This window comes from Periplaneta americana, chromosome 6 (assembly GCF_040183065.1).
Source record: "Periplaneta americana isolate PAMFEO1 chromosome 6, P.americana_PAMFEO1_priV1, whole genome shotgun sequence".
Lineage (NCBI taxonomy): Eukaryota > Metazoa > Arthropoda > Insecta > Blattodea > Blattidae > Periplaneta > Periplaneta americana.
Genome location: NC_091122.1, coordinates 143,173,851 through 143,197,643, shown reverse-complemented (window position 1 = coordinate 143,197,643; position 23,793 = coordinate 143,173,851). Strand labels below are relative to the sequence as shown.

At 34.4% G+C, this 23,793-nt stretch overlaps 1 long non-coding RNA gene across 1 annotated transcript; it reads left to right on the top strand.

Moving 5' to 3' along the window:
* Positions 1-161: 161 nt before the first annotated feature.
* Positions 162-2,769, top strand: LOC138702269 (uncharacterized). Its single transcript, XR_011332828.1, has 4 exons — positions 162-284; positions 507-615; positions 2,394-2,487; positions 2,672-2,769. It is a non-coding gene; the product is annotated as an uncharacterized lncRNA (long non-coding RNA).
* The last annotated feature ends 21,024 nt before the right edge of the window (positions 2,770-23,793 follow it).

The window sequence follows — 23,793 nt, the reverse complement described above, 5'->3', positions numbered from 1 at the left end:
TATGGGAAAAAGAATGAAAATTTTGTGGATTTAGATTTGTGACGATGTGCATGTGCTGCTACTTTTGATTGACTTTGCATATGTTGCTGTTTTATAGATTGCCGAAAATGGAAGCCACTTGTAAAGATATGTGATTGTGACGTGTCTTGTTCCAGGGTGTTTTGAGGAGATGCTGACTCTGGATGAACTGACACAGAAGATTGCGGCAATCTAGGGGCAGTGTGGCAGGAGATGGGAGGCGGCAACTGTGGAGGAAATCCTAGTCAGGATACATGAATAAGCTGGTGAACATGGATTATTAACTAGTGTCGATATTTAAACACAGTATTTAGGAGTAGTTATAATGCAGTGAGAAAATAGTCGAGAATATAAATTTAGTGGATTTTAGGCTTCTGAAGATTTGCATGTTCTATTATGAGTGGAGTTTCCATATCTTACTATTTGATAGGTTGCAGAGAATGTAAACTACTTGTAAAGGAATGTGATTGTGGTGTGTGTTGCTGCAGGGTGTTTTGGGGCAGTTGCAGACTCTGGAGGAGGTAACGAGGCAGTTCTGGGACAGAAGATGGGAGACAACTGTGGATGAAATATCAGCCAGTAAACGTGCATAAACTGGTAAAGATGGATTAGTAACTAATGTTGATATTTAAACACAGTAAAATAGCAATGGTAATAATACAGTGACAGAATATAGTTAAGTGGATTGAGGTTTCTGTAGGTTTGCATGTTCTATTACACTGGTCTGCGTCATTTTTCAGGTCAACATTTTCATAGCTGTTCTTTTATATTTAGTGCATGCTGAATTCAGAAATATAACTCATTTTGCTGAGTCAGGTCAGATTTTCTTGCTATCACATTTTTTAAAAAGATTATATTTCAGAGATAAATTGTATCTTATAGTTAATAGACTATACTAATTATGGTTTCAAGTCTGACTTAGATTTGCGTAAATAGTAAAATATGTATATAGAATGAAACACGAACACCATTATTGTGTGAAGGAAGGACCTTTTCAAGGACTTTCGTGTGTGTTTTGCTTCTGGAACATCCCTCTTGAGGTAACCTGTTAGCAATAGTCTGCAAGCATGTTCACATCCCAACGATTCTGGTACCTCAATTCCTTCACTCGAATGTCTCTATGAAAGCACTCGTCTTGCTCCTCTCTGTATTCCCCACAGTTTTCAGGAAAGTATTCTAAATGCGAGCTGAGGAAGTATATCTTTATGGACGTACATGCACCAAGAGCCAGGTAGCTCCGCAGGACTTCCTCAACAGCATGTTTGTACTCTGCGCTCCTACGGTTGCCCAGAAAGTTCTTAATAATAGACTTCAATGCGAGCCAGCCATTACTCTCTTTATCCTTTTTATGATCATTGAATTTAGCATCATTCATAAGCTCCCTGATTTGAAGGTTATCAAAAATATCTGCTATTAGTTTGGCCTCACTGACACGTGGAAATTTCTGACCTAGGAAAGCAAAAGCTCTTTTTTCTTTGTTGAGTGACTTGACAAAATTTTTCATTAGGCCATATTTGATGTGCAGTGGCGAAAGTAAAATTTTTGAGGATCCACTAGAGCATCTGACAGGGTGTTGTGTGAATCTGGTTTCAGGCTAGTCTTGTTTCCCAGATGCGTTGAAGAAAGTGCAGCACACATGAGATTTGAAAGGTTTGTCCTGATCACCAATTCTGACACCAAAGTAGGCATGATATTCGTGCATTTTCCTTGCAAATGGAGTGATTTTAAACTTTCGATTGGCATAGTGACTTTATCACAAATGTAGTAAAATCGATCAGCATGGGTCTTGCACGTTCTATTCATTTTCTAAGAACGTTCCTTAAATCAGTCTCATCACTGAGAAAGCTCAAGGCAGACTACATGGAGCTGCAAGAAAGAAGTTGATTTTATCTCTGTCTCTATCTCCTACTAGGTTACCACTATACAGAGTTTGAAGCTATGGCCCGTGTCTCAAGTGTGATTTTCAAGGTCTGAAACAGGAACGAAATTTCTTGAAAAGGCCCTTTCTTCCAAATTAACTGTATTTATGTACTATATAATATATTTCATGTATATTTGATGTGAATTTAAGTCTGTTTTGTGATAGTAAACATAATTTTTTTCTTACCTGTTGTACGTTTTATTTCTGTAAATACATACAAACTAAAATCGTGGCTAGTACAGAAACCTGACCTGATTGAGAAAAATGAGTTATATTTTTGAATTCAGCATGCAAGCAATATAAAAGATCAGTTATAAAATCCTTGACCTTCGAAAAAAAGTTTTGAAATGCAGACCAGTGTTATGAGTGCAGTCTCCATATGTTGCTATTTCATTGGTTGCAGAGAATGTAAGGTACTTGTAAAGAAATGTGATAGTGATGTGTCCTGTTGCAGGGTATTTTGGGGCAGTTGCGGACTGAAGGTGGCTATGGGGGAAGAAGATGGGATACAGTGGATAAAATAGCAGCCAGTAAACGTGCATAAACTGGTAAAGATGGATTACTAACTAATGTGGATATTTGAACAGAGTAAATTAGTGGGAGAATATCGTTAAGAATTGAAATTTAGTGGATTTATATTTCTGAAGATGTGAATGTTCTATTGTGTGTGCACTTTGAATATAAGTGTAAGCCACTTATAAAGAAATGTGATAGTGATGTATGCTGTTGCAGGGTATTTTGGGGCAGTTGTGGACTGGAGGCGGCTATGGGGGAAGAAGATGGGATATAGCTGTGGATCAAATACCAGTCAGGAAACGTGCATAAATTGGTAAATATTAATTAGTATGTTAAGGTGTAATACTTTGAAAGTTTTGGATAGAACTTGGATCTGGATTATTGTTTCGTGTATTATAGACAGTGGGTACAAGGTGAAAGGGATATGACTACATTAATTTGGAAAACAGAATCTTTAGGTTGTCAGTAACCAAAAAGTGAAATGTCATTTTGGTATTTGAATAATGACTCAGGCAAAAGTAATGATTTCTGTGTAAAGTTTGAATGCTATTTATGGTAAAAGTACTGAGTATTGAGGCAAGATATGAACATGGAGAAGAAGCACGTGAAAAATTATTGCTTTGTTATTTGTGTAAAAACGTACAAAATGAACGGCATCTCTGCACTTCAGGATTGTTTGGCAAGTGTATGTGTATGTATTTATTCACACTGCAAATGGGTATATACCCAGTGGCAGTGGTAACTAATTACACTCAATAATGACAATTAATAATAAACAACTAATAAAAAACAATAATAATAATAATAATAATAATAATAAGGAGCATCTTAAATTAAAATGAAGCATGGTCACTTAAAATAACATTTAAAGTAAATCTAATTTGCATCTTAACCCTAAGCTCGAACTAAGACCCACGAGTCTGACAGGTTCATATCTGCATAAGTATCTTTTGGCACTACACTTATGTTGCTGTCAACTCACTCACTGCACTGATTCTACCTGATTTCACTAACACTTCTAACCATTTCACTGTTCGAATACTTTGCACAGCCACTTCACTGACACCAACACACTTCACTTAAACAATAGACTTCACTGACACAACACACTTCCTCACTGATAGAACACTTCAAATAAGATATCAATTACACCCTTTAACTTGTGTGTATAATATACTACCGTCTATTAGTAAAGTCCTTAAGCCTATTTTTAAATACATTTTTGTTTATTGGTAAAGTCTTTAGTAAGTCTGCAGGTAAAGCATTCCAGTCCCTGATAGTACGATTGAGAAAAGAAAACTTTCCAGTGTCCGTCCTCTGTCTTCTTTCCCTCAATTTATATGAGTGGTCGTTCCTTGAATAATAATTTGGTGGCTGCAACCTATTTTTTATTTCGCTCCAGGCAGTGTATGCTGAAAGTATGGTTATGTTGATAAGTATTTCCTTATGTTACTTACACAGGTCATAGCTGTGGATTGGGTTTAAGAAATGTTAGAAATGGTACAGTTCATTTAAAATTGTAAAAGAAAAATTCAATTGATGGATATTGTTTTCAATGCTGCCAAGATTTTTGAATTTGGCTGCTGACTTGAATATGATTAGTTAATGTGGAACAGTGTTGTGGTACAGTTGAAAACCATGTGCCTGCATGCAATTGTAAAGGAAAACTGTTTTGAAGTTTACTTATGCCTATTGGTAGAGCGTTTTAAGATTAGAGAGGGGGGGGGGGGTTTAACAAATTAAGTTTGCTGGTGTTGTGGAAATTGTTTCCATCTGAGTGCAGTCCTGTTAGGTGAAGAAACAGTAAGGATTGCTTCTGATGTAAGCACTGAGCAGTATACTGTGGTTACAATAAAACCTGTACCCTGCATTCAAGAAATATAATGAATGAATGATCATTGAAGTAGGAAATGTCTAAACATGTAAATACGCAATTATTTTGTAGTGAGATATATTAACTCTTACAGTCTTACTAATAAACAGTGTATAGTTTTTATACGAGACTTATGCAGAGTTGAGACAGAAAACGTTACCAATAAACCGTGAATAAGCTATGGACGTATAAACAGCCTGTAACTATACAATGGGAATTGCTTTGCAGTAGTTATGTACACGAAACCCCTTGTTTAAGTGTTGTATATAGCGAAAAAATGGCCGCCTCTCTAACAGCTGTTCGTATCGACTGTCATTTTATGATGATGGTTACCTTGTAACCACAGAAGAACAAACCAAAGATCATAGAATTATTAGAATAATATTGCTGTAGCTTGTACTCTGACCAAAATGTAGTGTGGTAATCGATTAGAGCCAGTTGTACTATCGATATTTAACATGCCACACTAGAGCGCCCTACCGGATGCAATAGAGAACCTCAGATATTCTATTACCTTTTGTAACGAAGTAATGATGAAACTATGACGTAGCTGTGTAACAGTTATACTATTATACACGACGTATGTAGTGATTATTAGTAAGGAATTTACACACGACTTATAAACGAGCTACTCATTGTATAAGTATAAGACAGTTAAACGTCTGTATATAGGGTTTTTATTAGTAAGACCATTGAAATTTAATGTAAGATACTCACATCATCCTTGAATATGTGCATTGCAGTGAAGAGTTATGTACATTTTGAGCGACTGCAAAGTAACCTCCTTCGATGGTCACTTAAACAGTTTTTATATTGGTAAAATGTAATAGGTGCATATTTGAAGAACAGGAAGTCACTACTTTTTAGTACACCAACTTCAGATGTCTTGTCGTGACCTGATAGTACATCATTTATAATACGAAGTTGTGAATAGGCAGAATTTTTAGCAATAATGTTTCTCAACTTACATTTCACTTTTTCTGAAATTAGTGAATTGTTATTTTGGATAACAGTTTGTGATACTTTATCCACTACATTAAGAGCGTCTGAGAGTTTTAGTTTAGACGATTCTAACAGGGTGATGCTTTTGGACACGATTTTAAAATTAGACTCAATGAACAGAATATCTTCCAATAGCTGTTCAGAAGGCAATGATTTTACAGCTGCAACAGCGGAACTGTCTGTGCTATCCAATTCATCAATTACGTCCATTACTTTGCCGTAATATTCTGCATAATAATTAACAGCGTCCAGCCACGTTTCCCAACGGGTCAAGACTGGCTGTGGGGGTAAGGGTATTCCAGGGCAATTGTTTGGAACAGCAACACTCTCATTGTATTATGTTTGATTGAATTCTTGTCTGCACAGAACAAATGTTAAGCTTTGACTATTCCAACAACAGTAATGCAAAAACAAGTGCTTACATAGGTATACATTAGCTGTAGCTGCTCTATCTATTTGGACTGGTCACATCTCTTAACATGAACTGCTTATACTATGAGACCGGGCGGTTGCTCACCTCCTCTATACTACCGTACATCGGCAACCTGATTGCATGCTGCGTATGGCAATTCAACGAAGTCTACTTATTACCTTGTGATCTTATTACCTTCGTAGTGATCTTGAATTATTGTGCCGCTGGTAGTGAAAAAATGAAATACTAGAGAAAATATGTATTTCGCATCTCTACTGAAATCCAGGAAATGCAAGTGTCATGAAGTTTTTGTTGGGACACTTGGACTATTGTGTGAAAACTGGGAATGTCCCGGCAAAACTGGGATGTCTGTTTAGACTAACTTAATAGTACACGTAATGAGGCACTAGAAAAAGGAATTGTAAAGTAAGATATGACATTTTAGATAACACTGAGCTGACATTATTGTGAATTTCTCCTCCAGATGTTTTGTCTGCCAGCCAGGGGACGACCACAGCTTTTCCTGAGACCATTGAGCAAGACTGTTAAGAAATGAAGGATTTCAAGAGGACATCAGAAGGAGTGAAGGATTGAAGAGGACATCAGGAGTGAAGGATTTCAAGACATCTGAAGGATTTGAAGAGGACAACAGAAGGAGTGAAGGATTTCAAGAGGACTTGAGAAAAAGTTAAGGATTTCAAGAGGAATGTCCCCAGCTTAAGGTTGGAAAGAGTTATAATGCATTAGATACATTAGATTAGAGTTGCAATGCATGGCACATTAGAAAATTTTATACGGAGTGAACCATAAGTAATGTAAATAATTTTGGTAGGTGATTCCTTGAGTAAAGAGGAACAAATAAGTGAAATAGCATTTTGCTATATTTAGAATAGTTTTCCAGAGAAACGTGCATTTTAAGATACATGAATTATGAGAAGTTGCTATGCTGCGCACTACAACCAGGTGGAAGTAAGACATTAAGTTGTGTTTTATATATATATATATATATATATATATATATATTATTTTAATGTACCGGTACCGAAGTACATATGATATTTCCATGCAGATATTCTGCGTCATCATACGATGAAAGAGTAATGGAATGGAGAAAAATTCTCCCCGGCGCCAGGATTTGATTTACTCTTTCATCGTATGATGATGCAGAATATCTGCATGGAAATATCATATGTACTTCGGTACATTAAAATAATGTTGTAAATTTTTATACTGAACAACAATGTAATTTTATTATCTCAACAATAGGATTTGCTCTCCACACAATAACACAGTATTCGTTAGTGCACTCACAGACAACAATGACAATTTACTTGGACTATTACGAACAACAATGAACTGTTAATCTTAACTAATATTTACAAAGCACTATTTACAACACAAAACGGTCAGTTCTCAGTTCACAGCTCGTTTGTCTTGGCTAGTTCTTCCAGCTCAGTCACTCACGTTCACAGAATCTCGAACCCCAGACCTTCAGAGACGATCCGCTGAACTTCGAACTCAGGTCCCCCAACTGCGATCCACTGCACTCGAACTCCGGGCTTCAGGCTCCACAGTTATGGACACAACTCAAGTCGCGCTCTGGTCTCGAAGCTGGCTTCACTGCTACACAAGACTAACTCGCTTACTGTCCAAAACTCATTGACGTTCACTTGCGTCTTCTCTTTTATAACCAAACTATAGTTTCTCGAGAGTTCGCGAAAGATTCCACTCTCGAATAATCTGGATTTCCACTTTGACGGACTTCTGGACGATTTGGGAGGGTCCGTCCCCCCCTTGACTCAGCACATAGCAGTTGCGCGTGCAACCTCCCCTCGCCTCTCCAAGCCGCGCACCGTCCCCCAGTGCTGTGTGGAGCCCGTGTCGACTCACGCGCGACCTGCTCTCTTGCGGGACGCTGGTCGTGAGTTCGAATCTCACATCGCTATCACAATATATATGATATGTGTAAATCATTTTGTGATTTAAGACGGTGCTTATTCTGTCGGATCCCGGCCAACTAGTCACTCATTACGAGTGCACCTCAGCACATGTGTGGACTTCAGTCCTAGGTTCATAGATATCTATGACGTAGTGCAGAGGGTGGCCACTAGAGGGAATCCAAGAGTTGGAATTTAAAACTGAGACTATTCTGTCCGATGCTGAGGTGGAATCCGGTGTGGCTTAGTGGATAAAGCGTCAGCACGTAGAGCTGAAAACCCGGGTTCAAATCCCGGGGAGAATTTTTTCTCCGTTCCATTACTCTTTCATTGTTTTAAGTTGTGTTGCTCTGAACAAACCCCTCCACCCGAGTTGTTGAAGGTCAATACCATCATGCCATATACATTGCATTTAAATTCGTAAAAAAAAAAAAATATAGATGATGTACTGTAAGATTTTTGTGTTTAAACTGTCTTAGATAATGGAGAATGAACACTGTTTTTTTTTTTTTTTCAAGTTAAAGAAAAGGTTGAACAATTTAAAAGAAACCTACAACCTTAGTTTAATTAAATGTTGAGAGAAGAAAGACGGTAAGGCACGCTTGTTTGAAACTGAATGGATAAGATTAAGAAATATGTCTATATTCTAGAGATCATGAAGAATAACAATACATATTTCACGTTATGAAAACGAAATTTTAAAATGTTTAGGAAAAAGTAAAAATATGATACGCTTATTTCATGTTGAAGTAAGGTACAAAATTGAAATACTAATATGAAACAAGTGTATAATAAATCAGTAGAATTCCTCGTATCTGGCAACTGTGGGACGAAGGCAATGCAGGATAACTGATTTTGTGGGATAATAGGAGAAATACGTTTCTAGGTTATGTAAAGACATAATGTACTTGCACAGGACTGGGGCAGGACTTCTAGAATACATCCACGGTCAGTGTATGGCAAAATTGTAGGAACACATTTTGGCAAATGTAATGATCTCTTCCACCTGAGAACGATACCCAGAAGGAACACTTTTCTTCCAGCAGGATAATCACTCGGTACACACTGCGAACTGGATTCAAAGATGGTTTATGAAGAGGCCTGATGTCGACCTGGTCGACTGGCCTCCAAAATGACCAGATATGAATCCGATTGAAAATTTGTGAGCTTCAGTGAAATGGATCCTATGCTCCAATTGGGCAGAACAACCATCCATTGAGACAGCTGACAAATTGTGTGACAGAGTTCTAGATGCGTGGGAGGAGGTGGCTATGAATTTAGACGTGTTCCATAATCTTGTGGACTCCTTGCCGCACAGTTGTTGATGCAGGTGGTTTGTGGATGAGATACTAGTCCCCACACAGGCCTTTTTTTGTTAACATATTAACAAATTGTTTGTTTTTTGTTTATTTAATTATTTATTTATTTATATTTGATATGCGTCTGGTTTTTGAGGATGAGAAATAAGTATTTTTGTTTATACAAACCAGGTCTCGCCTATTAATAGCCTACAGGTCATGGGCAATAATAATTTTACAAGGCAGGCATAACGAAGTTTATGAACAAATTCCATTTCACATTAAACTAAAAAATTAATTAAAAATTGAAATAAAAAAAAATAATTTCACTGTACTGGTAAGCGAACTCAGAATACCTGGACCACAAACAGTGCATGAGGGTGAATACCTTGTAGATGGATGACTTTGAATGAAGAGACACCACAGTAATGCCTTTTTTATTTATTTTATTGGGTTATTTTACGACGCTGTATCAACATCTACGTTATTTAGTGTGTGAATGAAATGAAGGTGATAATGCTGGTGAAATGAGTCCGGGACCAGCACCGAAAGTTACCCAGCATTTGCTCTTATTGGGTTGAGGGAAAACCCCGGAAAAAACATCAACCAGGTAACTTTTCCCGATCGGGAATTGAACCTGGGCCACCTGGTTTCGCGGCCAGATGCGCTGACTGTTACTCCACAGGTGTGGACGTAGTAATGCAGTGTGTTTACAGTAGTAAACTGCATGATAGAACTTAGCATTTCTATAGACCAAGAGTCGGCCGTTAAGTGTACAGTGTTTATTTTTAGTACTGAATACGATAAAGTGCAGTCAACAGTTCATAATTATTGTAATACATAATAGCATGAAAAAATACTAGATGTTTTCTTAACCCTATGACAATTTTAAATAGTGCCCATGTGATGTGAAGAGCAGTGTAGCCAATGTTGCAATTATGAAAATGAAGTAGCACTCGATGATTTGAAGCTCTTTAACATATCTCTAATGTCTGCTTGTATGTATATATATATATATACTATCTGATTTTAGGCTTGTCCAACACCCCTTTGAAACGGGCGAGTTGAAATGGTAAATGAAAAGATATCTCTGCACATTGTTTGCAAGGCCCAAGTGACAGTTTATTGACGCTACCTGATGTACTTGAGGGACATAATGGGGTTTTCTGTCTGTATTTTCACGCTTGGAGAATGTAAAGACGAAACAATATGCGGCATGTGCAATCCATGAAAACCACTCACGTATTAGTCTGAGTCTTCCCTTTGGCATGAATGATTTTTTTTGGCTTAGCCAAAAGTGCCATTGTTTCAGTATTGCCGGTTATTTGGGTGCCAGATATGAGGGATTTTCCTGTATGTAGCTTATCATCGTCTATGAAAAAAGAAGGTTCCTGTGACATGTGATATATGAAATATCATGACATTGGCAAATCATTCCAAAATGTTAACTGTATGATACAAGTTATGTGTTCTTAATGGAATTCATGATAATATTTTACGGCATTAGTACGATAATGTATATTAAGCACGATTTTCACTATCATCATCATCATCATCCTGTCATGTACTAGTCCCAAAAGAACTGTTACGGCCTGGAAAAGCGATTTTCTTGCCATCTTTTCATAGGTGGACCAAGTGACCGTTTCCCATTTGGACGATACTTAATTATTGCCTTAGGGATCCTGGATGAAACCATTCTTGAGACATGTTTCTTTCAGTTTAACTGATATCTGGAGATATAGTCTAGTATTGATGACACATTAAGTTCTTGAAGAATATATACATTTTTCTTTCGATCCCATTTAGTGTAGCCAGCTGCTCAGCCCATGAATCTCATCTCGCAAGCTGTTAGTCTGTTTTCATCTTTTGTCGTTATAGTCCATGCTTCACTCCCATAACATAAGACTGGTCGAGCTATTATTCGATAAAGACGAGTATGAGTTGATTTTTGTACTAATGTAGGCTTTAAAACTCTATTAATGATGCCCATTGATTAGTTGAATTTTACAATTTTCTCTGATAAATCCAAATTTTCAACAAAAAATTTATATCCTAAATAATTAAACTCATTAACTCTTTCCAAAATTGTGTTATTTAAACAAATTTAGCTTGGTATTGGGTATTTACCACAAAAGGCCATTATTTTTGTTTTGTTAATGGATATTTCCATAGAATATTTTTGAGCTATTAAATTTAAATTGTGTGGTGACCATTGCAAATCATCTTCAAATGTTGCTAGTAAAAGAAGATCATCTGCAAACGTTATTGCATGTAATTTTAAATTTCTGTTAATAGTGATATATTCGTGTTTTGTTTCTCTAAAATCTTTAACAGTGGCATTCATATAAACGTTAAGAAGCAAAGGAGAGAGGCCACAGCCTTGTCTGACTCCTGAGTTTATTTCCGTCCAATGGGTTATTTTTTTTCTTTTATTTTTACTGCAATAAGGTTTGATTAAAAATTTTTTTATATGATTCGCTTTGGGATCTGATCCTTTGTCAAAATTTGGAATAACAAACTTCTGTTCACTTTATCAAATGCTTTTATAAAATGAATAAATGCCAAATGTGTTTCTATATTAAATTCTCGATGCTTCTCAATCAAAATTTGCATTGTAAAATATCTATTGCAGCATGATCTGCCCTTCTGGAAGCCATTTTGTTCTTTGTTAAATATATCCTCATAATATTAACGTAATTTATTCTTAATAATACTAGAATAAATTTTATAACCAGAATTTAAGAAATTGATCCCTCTGTAATTGTCACAGTTGGTCCTATTTCCTTCTTAAATATTGGAATAAATAATGATTTTCTCCTTGCCATATTATATTTAACAGATTTAAAAATCTTATGAGAAATGACTGACTGGAATGTTTGAATAGGTCAGCAGGCATACCATCTTCACCAGGTGGTTTGTGGTCTCTCTGTAAATCATCTAACTCTTGTCTCTGAATGGAGGGACAGTTATTTATCCATAAATTTTGATAGTAATTAATCCATTTATCATGGGGGATTGCATTTAACCTGGCATTATCTTTGTTTTCACTATTGAAATTTTTCAAAATTTTATACAGTATATTGAGGGTTGGGGTCTTGTGACATTATTTTCTAAAAAGGATACAAATTGTTCCCAACTTTTTCCGTGGTACTTTCGGACTTGACGTTTGGCAATGGCTAATTTCATCATCAAAGTTTCGTAGACGTTTCGACCGATGCCATTTTCGTTTTTCCCAAGACTTTCTTCACTAACTATAAAGACTGTTTATAATGCTGATGTAGATAGAATATTATTTTGAAACTCTGTGACTGCATTTTCTTCAGCCAGTTAGAAATAGTTACTTCTCACTTTAATTTTTAAAGTAGTATTCGGTAAACTTACGTGGATGAAATGAAATTTTCTGAGTCATGTTTAAAAGCAATTGTGTTACATTTTTTTTTTTTTTTTTTTTTTTTTTTTTTGCATATGCGAGCTGTATCTATTGAGGCAGCTTTAACAGTGTTTTCACAGAAAAGTGAAAGCTTCCATTGGTTTGGATCAAATTTCTATACATTAAATTTATTATCGTAATACACTCGTCTCTTAAACTGACTGAGCATATTGGGAATTAATTGAATAGCTTTCGCAAAATATGCTGTGAGATGTTTCATATAAAATAGTTTGTTTCTCGAAAAGGAAGCAGAATGGAGCAAAATTGTATTGAAGTTTTTTTTAACAACTGAAAGAATGACCTCTTGAAATGAATGATATTACTTATGGTTTACCCTGTAGATGTAAGAGCACCTATAGTCGACAGGACACCTATAGTTGACACTAATTTTTAAAATGAATTTATTTTTTCTCTAAGGTTTACAGCTATGTGAAGTTCAGGTTCTCAACTTAATATTACATTTTATAAGTAGTTTAAACATGCTTGTGCAACTCTTAGAAACTTCAGGAGACAATATTGAAGAAGACCAACCACTTTTTTAGACAAAACAATTGAACATTATTCCCAGCAATCAACAGGTGAAGTACGTCTGTTGGAGAAACATGTAGTCTGGCTTGATGGGTTAAATGTTATGTTTTATTTAACAACGCTTGCAACTGTAGAGGTTATATCAGTGTCGCCGGATGTGCTGGAATTTTGTCCCGCAGGAGTTCTTTTACATGCCAGTAAATCTACTGACATGAGCCTGTCGCATTTAAGCACACTTAAATGCCATCGACCTGGCCCAGGATCGAACCCGCAACCTTGGGCTTAGAAGACCAGCGCTATACCAACTCGCCAAGCAGGATGACTGGCTTGATGGACAATTCAGATGAAAGTGCGGTTTCATTTATGAATGCTAGTGACTCTGGTTTGAGGAGGTTTCTGATGAGACGATGGTAGAAAGTTTTGAGGAAGAGAATCTTAAAGGGGGAATTTCATAATTTGTGAATTTGTTGGGGAAAGAGAAATAGATTGAAATTTACTAACCTCTGTGTTGTTGAAATAAAAATAATGGGTTCGAAAAGTGTTAATGCAAGTGAAATAGAATTTGAAGCAGTTTAAAATAACGTTTCTTGCATATATTAATTGACTATGTGGAGACTGTAAGGGGGGAAATGGACAAGATATCTATTGGGAAAAGTGACAATATCAAGGATAAATAACTGGTGTATTTGTATTAAATTAAAATTGTTGTGAAGTAATAACAGTGATACAATAAAAGCTTAATAAGTTATATAAGGTGTTTTATTGTGTATCCCAGTGACATAATTTGTTCAGGCTATAAAGAAATGTCAACTACAGGTGCATGTTAAGAGGTTATTGTAAAATGTATTTTTTAATATAAATATATTAACACGTGTAGATTAAAGTAGGAATTTGCAAGTGTGAGTTTTTTTAAATTCTTCGTTATGGTAAAGTATAGTCAGAGGATTGAAAAAAAAAAAAGGATTATATGTTTCCTCAATATGTTGACTACTGGTGCTCTTACCTTATAAGTTTAATAGAAAAGAGATATATATTGAAATAGGTGCATTTTCTACTTACTATATGCCAGCTGATTGCGGTGAGTTTTAACAACATCAGTATCCATCATGGTATTTAGGTCCCATCATAAGTCTGTATTTACATTTTATTGCTATTGTACAATTTCTTTATAATACTTGTACACTCCTTTCATTACTTGCTATTTATGCAATGAGATTAATGTTTGATCTTTCTAAATGCCATCTTTAATAGTGTCTACTTCTTTCTATTGTCAAATTACTGAACGGCTGTTCTGAAATATTTAGCTGAAAATGAGGTGTACAACTGATTCTGAAATTATTAGTGAAACTTGGTGACTTAACCTGTATGATATACTAATAGACTTGTTGGAACATAATACTACGTAACAGGTTTTCCTTCTTTGTAAAAAATATTGGCAATTGAAATTGCTGCCTTTTTTTTTAATGTAGCAACATTGCGAATATAGTTCATTGTTGATGTTCATATTTGGGAAATTTGTAATATTTTTCTGTTCTTTAGTGATAATACAATGGGAGTAGGAATAGGAAGCTTTTATCAAAATGCAATTGCGTGTAGTTGAAAATATCAGCTGGCATAGTGTAGTGGGAAATGAAATAATGAATTGTATTGTGTACTTAAGAAATATGAGGAGTTTGATGCAATTGAGTGCTTCTCTAGAGGCAGTGAATTTTGTTCAGTGTATAATCTTGGTGTGTCTTTGTGATTGTAAATGATTATTAGCAGTGTGATTTGTTGGCATTAATGATACGCGTGACATATGTTGGAAAGTGAATGTAATCATGGAAATGCCTTAGTGGAAGTTGAAAGTTGAGTGAAAAATATACTGCAATTTTTGCTTAATTGTTGTAAATTGACAATATTACTTCATAATTACGATATTTTGAACGAAGCACGGGCTTCATAGAGAATTAAAGTTTACATGCACATTTGTACATATGTCATTGTTGAACATTACATAATGCAGTATGATCTTTAAGTTGCTCCACAGTAGTGAAACCCACTAGATACGAGGAATGTAGTGGTAACCCTGGTTATATGTAGGTGTGTTAGCATTCAGTGGAATGAACCATTCATGAATGAGTACAAAACTTTCTTGATATTGGGACAGTGGCAGACTGGTGGGAATGAATGAATGGGTATAGAGGAAAGTGTAAAGAGAGAGAAAATGAAATATGGTATTAATAAATAATGAGAAGCAAAATAATAATAATAATAATAATAATAAAGTTACCCATTGAAATAAGATGCTGAGAATGTCCTCTATTGTGCTGAAGACATATGTTTTATTTTATTATGAAATATGTTAGTTAGAGTTTTTGTCACTGAAATTGTATAATTTATTATTGCGAATTTTAAGTCATCAATTGTTGTAGGGCTGTCTTGATATACTGTCGACTTAGCAGCACCCTAAAAGAAATAATTGGTGGAGTCAAATCAAGGGATCTCGGAGGCCATAGTTGTTGCAAAATTATGCTCTCTGAAAATGTCTCATTACAAATTCATCGATGCATGAAATGCGTAAGCTGTAGCATTATCCTGTTGAAAAAACCATTTAGCAGCTCTTATTTGTTTAACTGTCCAATAAAAGGAAACAATATTGGAAGAGTAAATTTCAGAATTGATGGCCTCATAAAGAAATGGGCCAGTAATTATCGATCAGGATATAACACACCATACACCTACTGTATTTTCTCTGGATGCAGTTTGGTTTGTTTCGCAGCATGTGGATTTTCAGATGACCAAATTTTGGTATTTTGGGAATTAACGTAACACGACAAGTGAAACTAGGCTTCATCTGTAAAAAATAATTCTATCCAACACTTTGAACACCATGATGCTGAATCATCCTCTGGAACTGTTCGTAATAATGAATATGTCTCTCGTGGTTGGCAGGTTTTCATTCATGCACGACCGTCACTTTGTAAGGACACAAATTAAGTCTTGTTTCAGTGCTTTATGTGCTGTAGTAAACGAAATCTTTGTGGAGTGAGTTTCCTCAATGATTTTGTTGGACTTTTAAGCTTCCTATCATAGATATCTAGAACCTTATCTTCTGTTAACATAGGGGGCCTGCCACTCCTTGCGGCATCTTGTACAGAACCAGTCTCACGAAATTTATTTATCAAATTGTAGATAGTATCCCGATATGGTAATTTGGAGTTTGGAAACTGCTTTAAAAATTGTTGAATTTTTGCCATGTATTGCCCGTCTTCTCTAAACACATTATCCACTATAAAAACACGTTTTTCTGTCGTGAATATTTCAACTCTGTCACAAGACACATGTTACACTCTGGAAGACAGTCTGCACAGACTGTTACCTGCAACCCTTGGGGAGGTTGAGATGGTATAAACTTCCTTGACCTTGGCCAAGTGAAAAGAGTGTTACCAACTGCTTTTTGGGTGCTTGATCACTATTCTACCTGTGGTACTGTGGAGGGATTAAAAGATGACACTGTATGTGTGGTGTGTGACAATGATGTATGTATAAATTTGGAGGAGAACTGGAAGCAGAGAATGATCATTTGTCTTTCTTGATTTAGAAGGCAATGTAGTCTCCTTTCAGTTAAATGAGATTGAATTATGAGTTTAGTTAGTTAATGATGGGAAGAATGTAATGTTAGTGTGAATAATTATTTCTGAATTTGGGTGAGAGTGCAAAATATGCACGAAATTGTTTGTTTTTGTTGTAGGAAATATTAACTGAAATGAAAGTATTTTTATGAGTGAGGTGATCGTAAAGTGATTATAATGAAATGACACTGCTAATGATTATTTTTCATATTGTTGTATTACACTGTATCTGAGTTTATACTGTACTGTATATACTCACATAATAGACGCCAGTGGATAATGTATGCAGCCCAATTTGTGGGAGTAATATGTGTGGGGGGTGGGGGGAATCAGTTCATAATTATGGATTACATTTTCAGTTGTTACATGTGGTATTATAGGATGAAGTTGTCATGTGAAAATTGTGAAAGAAAAATTTGATCAGTTAGGATAGGTCTGTTTGGAAATTTAAGTTTTTATTTTTTAATTTAATTTTGTTTTACTGTTGCAAGGAAAAATTACATAAATTGACAAAGATTGAATAATAATATGGTAATAATTGTATATGAATTTTCTTGAAAATTGAAATACATATAACAAATTGTATAAAGAGGATAGAAGGGGGAAAAAAAAAAAAAAAAGAGATAATGACAACTGTGTTTAAACTGTTAATTGTAATTACACTTTGAATGAAAAAGAAACAAAAAAATGAAAGAGTTACTTTATAATGAAACCTGATAAGTGTAAATATACAAGTTGAATGGTAGATTGCAAGGTGAAATGAGTTACAGTTGAAGAAGTTGCAGAATTGGTCATTTTGAATATTACTGGAATGTCTGATGTGGAAATGAGCTGTGATTATTGAGTGGGATATGTTTTTTGATGCAAAGATTATGGGGAAAAGTGCGTCTATAATGTGAGTAAATGTGATAATTTGTTATTGTGTTAAGCTAGATACACACAAACAATAAATTGTAACAATTAGGTACCTACAATTTTATGTAATGTGTGTTTACTGTTTGTATGGCATATCTATTTTTGTTGGTCATTTCTCATGATTGACATTGATGAAGATAGGAGTTTTAGGTATAGCTGGTTGTTCCTGTTGGATATGCATTGTCTTGGGTTGTTGTATTTATTCTAGAAATGTAGTAGATGAAAGTGGCACAACGTGGGCTGTTAGGTATTGTTCTCTGCTGCTGCTGCTACTTTTGGTGATTAATTCGTTGTTAGTAGGTTTCTGTTGTGATTGGGGTGAACATCTTGTGTTTTTTTTTTTTTTTTTGATGAATTTGTTTTCTTCAATAGTTTTCTGTTGGCTTTTGTTGATGAGTTTCCTTTTTCAATGAGTGTCTTATCTGTTGTGATTGAGGTGTGTATATATTGTGTGTTTCTTTTCCAACTTTTTGAGATTAATTTGTTTGATTCAGTGTCTTTTCTGTTGTGGTCAGGGTGTATGTCTAGTGTATTTGCGTCTGTACTTCGTTAGATGAATTCGTTTTAGTCACTTTTGTTGGTGAGTTTATATTTTTCAATCGGCATCGTTTGAGTTGTGATCAGGGTGTATATCTAGAGTGAGGACTCAACATCGTATTACCCCTATTATAAACAAACAAAATGAATGGCAGTTGTTTATAGTAGTCTGCCACTTGTTTTCTTGACCTTTACATCAACAGTGGAGAAGAGATTGTGTTCCATCTGAAAATTGTTTGTTTCGGAGGAGGATTCTGTTAAAATGGTGCAGAAAGTGAGTGCACAACTCTGTCCTCTTTGATTTCTTGCATGGACTGAACAACTTGCAGTAACACGTTGCTCAATGGTGTAATTAGATGTATCAGGTATTGTTTAGTTCATATGATCTGAAACAGAAAGAAAGTAACTTAAATTTACATATGGGGTAATGGGACTTTGTGGCCTCACTGTAGTGTATTTGTGTTTGTACCTTGTTAGATTAATTTGTTTTAGTCGGTTTTGTGTTTGTTTTTGTCGATGAGTTTATATTTTTCACTCAACGTTGTGTCAGGGTGTATATGTAGAGTATTTGAGTGCCTGCAAGGTTAGATTAATTAGTTTTCCTCAGTTGTCTGTAGGCTTTTTTTTTGGATGGGTTGATATTTTAGAATCAATGTTTTTTCAGATGTGGTCAGGATGTGTAATTTTGTATATTTTTGCTCCTATATCTGAAAAGAAATTCGTTGTACCCAGTCTTTTGTATGCCATGGGTTTATACCTTTGAATCGATGTTGTTTCTGTTGTGGCCAGGGTGTATTTCCGTCCCTACTTTGTTAGATTAATTTGTTTTACTGAATTTTCTGTTTGGTTTTGTTGATGGGTTTGTATCTGTGAATCAACGTCTTTTGTGTTGTGATTGGGATATATATGTTGTGTATTTGTGATTCAGTTTTTTTTTTTTTTTTTAGATTTTTTTTTTTCAACTTTGTTTTGGCTATTTTTGTATTTATGTTCCTACATTTTGAGATAAATTCGTTTTACCCAGTTTTCTGTTTGCCATGGGTTTATATTTTACAATTGGTGTTGTTTGTATTGTGGTCAGGATGTATATCTTGTGTATTTGTGGGTCTACTTTTTGAGATTAATTTGTTTTAGTGGGTTTTGTCCTTGCTTTTGTTGATGGTTAATATTTTTCAATCGACATTGTGTGAGTTGTGATCAGGGTGTATATGTAGAGTATTTGTGCCCCTACTTTATTAGATTAATTAGTTTTGTGTTGACTTTTTTTGATGGGTTTGTATTTTTGAATCAGTGTCTTTTGTGTTGTCAGGGTGTATATCTAATGTTTTTGTGTCCCTACTTTGTCAGATGAATTCGTTTTAATCAGTTTTGTCGTTGATTATATTTTTCAATCATTGTCATTTGTGTTGTGGTGTGGTGAGGATGTATATATATCGTTTATTTGTAGTCCTACTTTTTGGGATTAATTTGGTTTATTGAAATTTCCGTTGGCTTTCCTTGATGAGTTTATACCTATTTTTAATTCAGCATCTTTTCTGTTGTTGACAGGGCGTATATCTTGTGTATTTTTGGCACTACTTTTTGAGATTAATTTGTTTTACTCAGTTTTCATTTTGCTTTTGTGCAGGGGGTTTGTATTTCCCAATGAGCGTCTTTTGTGTTGTGATTGGGTTAGATATCTGTTCGTAGTTTTTAACATTAATTTGTTTCACTTAGTCCCGCTTGTTTTTTTCTTGATTCTTTTGTATTTCTGTCCTTATTTTGTTAGATCAATTCGTTTTGGTTTTTTTTTTTTTGTGTCCTTGCTTTCTTAGATCAATTCGTATTATTTTTTTATTTTTTTGTTTATTTATTTATTTATTTAGTTTTGTCGATTGGTTTGTATTTCTGCCCTTACTTTGTTAAATAAATTCGTTTTAGTTGGTCTTTTTTTTGTCGGTCGGTTTGTATTTCTGTCCTTACTTCGTTAAATAAATTCGTTTTAGTTGGGTTTTTTTTTTTTTTTTTTTTTTTTTTTTTTTTTTTTTTTTTTTTTTTGTCAGTTGGTTTGTATTTCTGTCCTTACTTTGTTAAAGAAATTCGTTTTAGTTGGTCTTTTTTTTTTTGTCAGTTGGTTTGTATTTCTGTCCTTACTTTGTTAAATAAATTCGTTTTTAGTTGGTCTTTTTTTTTTGTTGGTTGGTTGGTTGGTTGGTTTGTATTTCTCTCCTTACTTTGTTAAATAAATTCGTTTTAGTTGGTATTTTTTTTTTGTCGGCCGGTTTGTATTTCTGTCCTTACTTTGTTTAAATAAATTCGTTTTAGTTGGTCTTTTTTTTTTTGTCGGTTGGATTGTATTTCTGTCCTTACTTTGTTAAATAAATTCGTTTTAGTTGGTCTTTTTTTTTTTTGTCGGTTGGTTTGTATTTCTGTCCTTACTTTGTTAAATAAATTCGTTTTAGTTGGTATTTTTTTTTTTTTTTGTCGGTCGGTTTGTATTTCTGTCCTTACTTTGTTAAATAAATTCGTTTTAATTGGTCTTTTTTTTTTTGTTGGTCGGTTTGTATTTCTGTCCTTCCTTTGTTAAATAAATTCGTTTTAGTTGGTCTTTTTTTTTCGGTTGGTTTGTATTTCTGTCCTTACTTTGTTAAATAAATTTTTAGTTGGTCTTTTTTCTTTTTGTCGGTTGGTTTGTACTTACTTTGTTTAAATAAATTCGTTTTAGTTGGTCTTTTTTTTTTTTTTTTTTTTTGGTCGGTTTGTATTTCTGTCCTTCCTTTGTTAAATAAATTCGTTTTAGTTGGTCTTTTTTTTTTTGTCGGTTGGTTTGTATTTCTGTCCTTTGTTAAATAAATTCGTTTTAGTTGGTCTTTTTTTTTTTGACGGTTGGTTTGTATCTCTGTCCTTACGTTGTTAAATAAATTCGTTTTAGTTGGTCTTTGTTTTTTTTTGTCTGTTGGTTTGTATTTCTGTCCTTTGTTAAATGAATTCGTTTTAGTTTTTTTTTACTTCTGCCCCTATTTTGTGAGATTTTGGTTTTACTCAGTTCACAGTTGGTTTTTGTTATGTATATATTTTTCAATGAACGTCGTTTCAGTTATGATTGGGGTGTATGTCTCGTGTATTCGTGGCTCTACTTTTTGAGAATAATATGTTTTACAAAGGTTTCTTTTTGTGGATATTTGTAGATGAGGTTGTATTTTTCGATCGACGTGTTTGCTGTTGTGGTCAGGGTGTATTAGTGTCCCTACTTTGTTAGATTAATTAGTTTTGCGCAGTTTTCTGTTTGTTTTTTCTGTGGGTTTATATTTTTTAATCAAGGTCTTTTCTGTTGTGGTTGGAATGGATATTTTTGTATATTTGGGACTACTTTGTGAGATTAATTCGTTTTACTCAGTTTTCTCTTTGGTTTTGTTGTTGTTGGGTTTGTATTTCTTCAGCGAATGTCGTTAGTGTTGTGATGAGGTTGTTTTTGTAGTGTGTTTATGGTGCTACCTTTTGAGATGAGTTGGTTTTGCTTTTGTCCATGAGCTTGTATTTCTGAATCAACGCCTTTCGTTTGTGGTCAGGGGTATATAGCTTGTCTATTTCTTGCCCTACTTTGTGACATTAATTTGTTTCACTGAGTTTACTGTTTGTTTTCGTTGATGGGTTGAAATTTTTCAGTCAGAGTCTTGTGTGTTGTGATTGGTGTTTGTGTATTGTGTATTTATGCCCCTAGTTTGTGAGATTAATTTGTTTTAGTGGTTTTTTTTTTTGTTGGCTTTTGTTGATGAGGTTATATTTTTCACTCATTGTCTTTCCTGTTGTGGTCAGGGTATATATGTTGTGTATTTCAGGCACTACTTTTTAAGATTAGTTTCTGCCACTCAGTTTTATTTTTGATTTTCCCCATGGGTTTATATTTCCGAATCAACGTGTTTTCTGTTGTGGGTATCTTGTGTATTTCTGTCACTACTTTGTTAGATATAATCGTTTTAGTCGGTTTTCTCTTTACTATTCTCGATGGGTTTGTTTTCCAATTGACGTCGTTTCTGTTGTGATGAGGGTGTACTTCTGGCTCTACTTTGTGAGTTTAATTTGTTTTATTGAGTTGGCTGTTGACTTTTGTCGATGAGTTTATACTGTTGATTCATCTTTTCTGTTGTGAGGTTGTATGAGGTTGTATATCTTGTGTATTTGTTTGTGGCCCTACTTTTTGAGATTAATTGGATTTATTCAGTTCATTTTTGTTGATATGTATATATTTTTTTAATGAACGTCGTTTCTGTTATGATTGGGGTGTATGTCTCGTGTTGTACTTTCAGAGAATAATTGGTTTTACTCAGTTTTGTTGATGAGGTTATATTTCGTTGTGGTCAGAGTGTATATCTTGTGTATTTGTGGCCCTAGTTTTAGAGATTAATTGGTTTTATTGAGGTTTCTGTTGACTTTTCTTGATGAATTGATATTTTTGATTGTGTCTTTTCTGGCACTACTTTTTAAGATTAATTCGTTCTACTGAGTTTTCTTTTTTGCTTTTGTCCATATATTTCGGAATGAACGTCTTTTCTATTGCGAGTGGGGTGTATTTCTGTCCCTATTTTGTTAGATTAATTCGTTTTTTGAGTTTTCTCTTAGCTTTTGTTGATCACTTTATATTTTTCAAGGATTGTGTTTTTTGTTATGATGAGGATTGTATTTCGACTTGGTTTGCTAGAGACAGGGTTCATTTCTGTAGCTTTGGATGAATGCTTTCAAGTGATAGTGATATTTGCTTTCATTTGTTGTTGAGTGCCCTTTTCTTTGAGAATGTAGAAACATTGCATTGTTTAGGAGGAAAATGTGAAAGTATATTATGATTTATTGTTGTGTGTGTAACTATGTTTTGTGAAATGACAGCTGCAATAGCAGTTATTACGAGAATTGTATGTATTGTTTTGTGATACCATATTTACTCATGTAATGTAGCGGTACCGGTTAATCTATTCATTAATGTCGATTGTCGTGTTGTTTGCTGTCTGTAATTATTGTTTTGCTGAATAATGAATCGTAATAAGTGTAAATATGGAAATTACTATGCAAATTTGAGGTTCAAAATTGTTAAATTTGCAGAAATTGACGGAAATCGGGTGGCAGGTCTTGAATTTGTAGTTTATGGATGCACTTTAGTCATTTTCAATAGTAGTAGCGTTTGTGACGTGGAAATTAGTTGTGATAATGGCGTAAATTGCGTCTATTACACGAGTGAATATGGTATTGTGTATTATCCGGCAGAGTGGAGCGCGTGCTTGCGCAAGTTATGATAAAATTGCATATAGATCGCATTGGAAACTTGATTTGCCGGGTAATATACACGAAAATGACACGCAAAATAAAGATATATGTTGTCTTCTTTTCAGCTTTGTTTTATGTATAAAATTGTGTATTGTGTGCCTTTGTTGAATGTATAAATTGTTGGTTTAATAATAAAAATGTTGTGCAATTGTTTTCTGTGTTATTTCCTTGTTTCGTGTATATCTTTATTTTGCGTGTTTAGTCATGTATAATATGTGTATATTTTTTTCTAAGTTCTTTGATGTATTATTTGTTATATATGTTTTTTTTTTTTGTATATTTTTTTAATGTATATATTGTTTCTATATGTTTTTCTTGTGTATATCTTTGTATATTAAGTTCTTTGTTTTTTCTGGAATAAATGGTTTATGTTGCACCCTCTATGTCTTGTTTTTTTGTACTAAAATTTGAATTTGTCCACTTCCTGTTACCTGGTTTCAAAACAAGTTTTTTCCCGCCAAAAAACTTAATATATAAAAGGGTTATCCCAAGTGGGA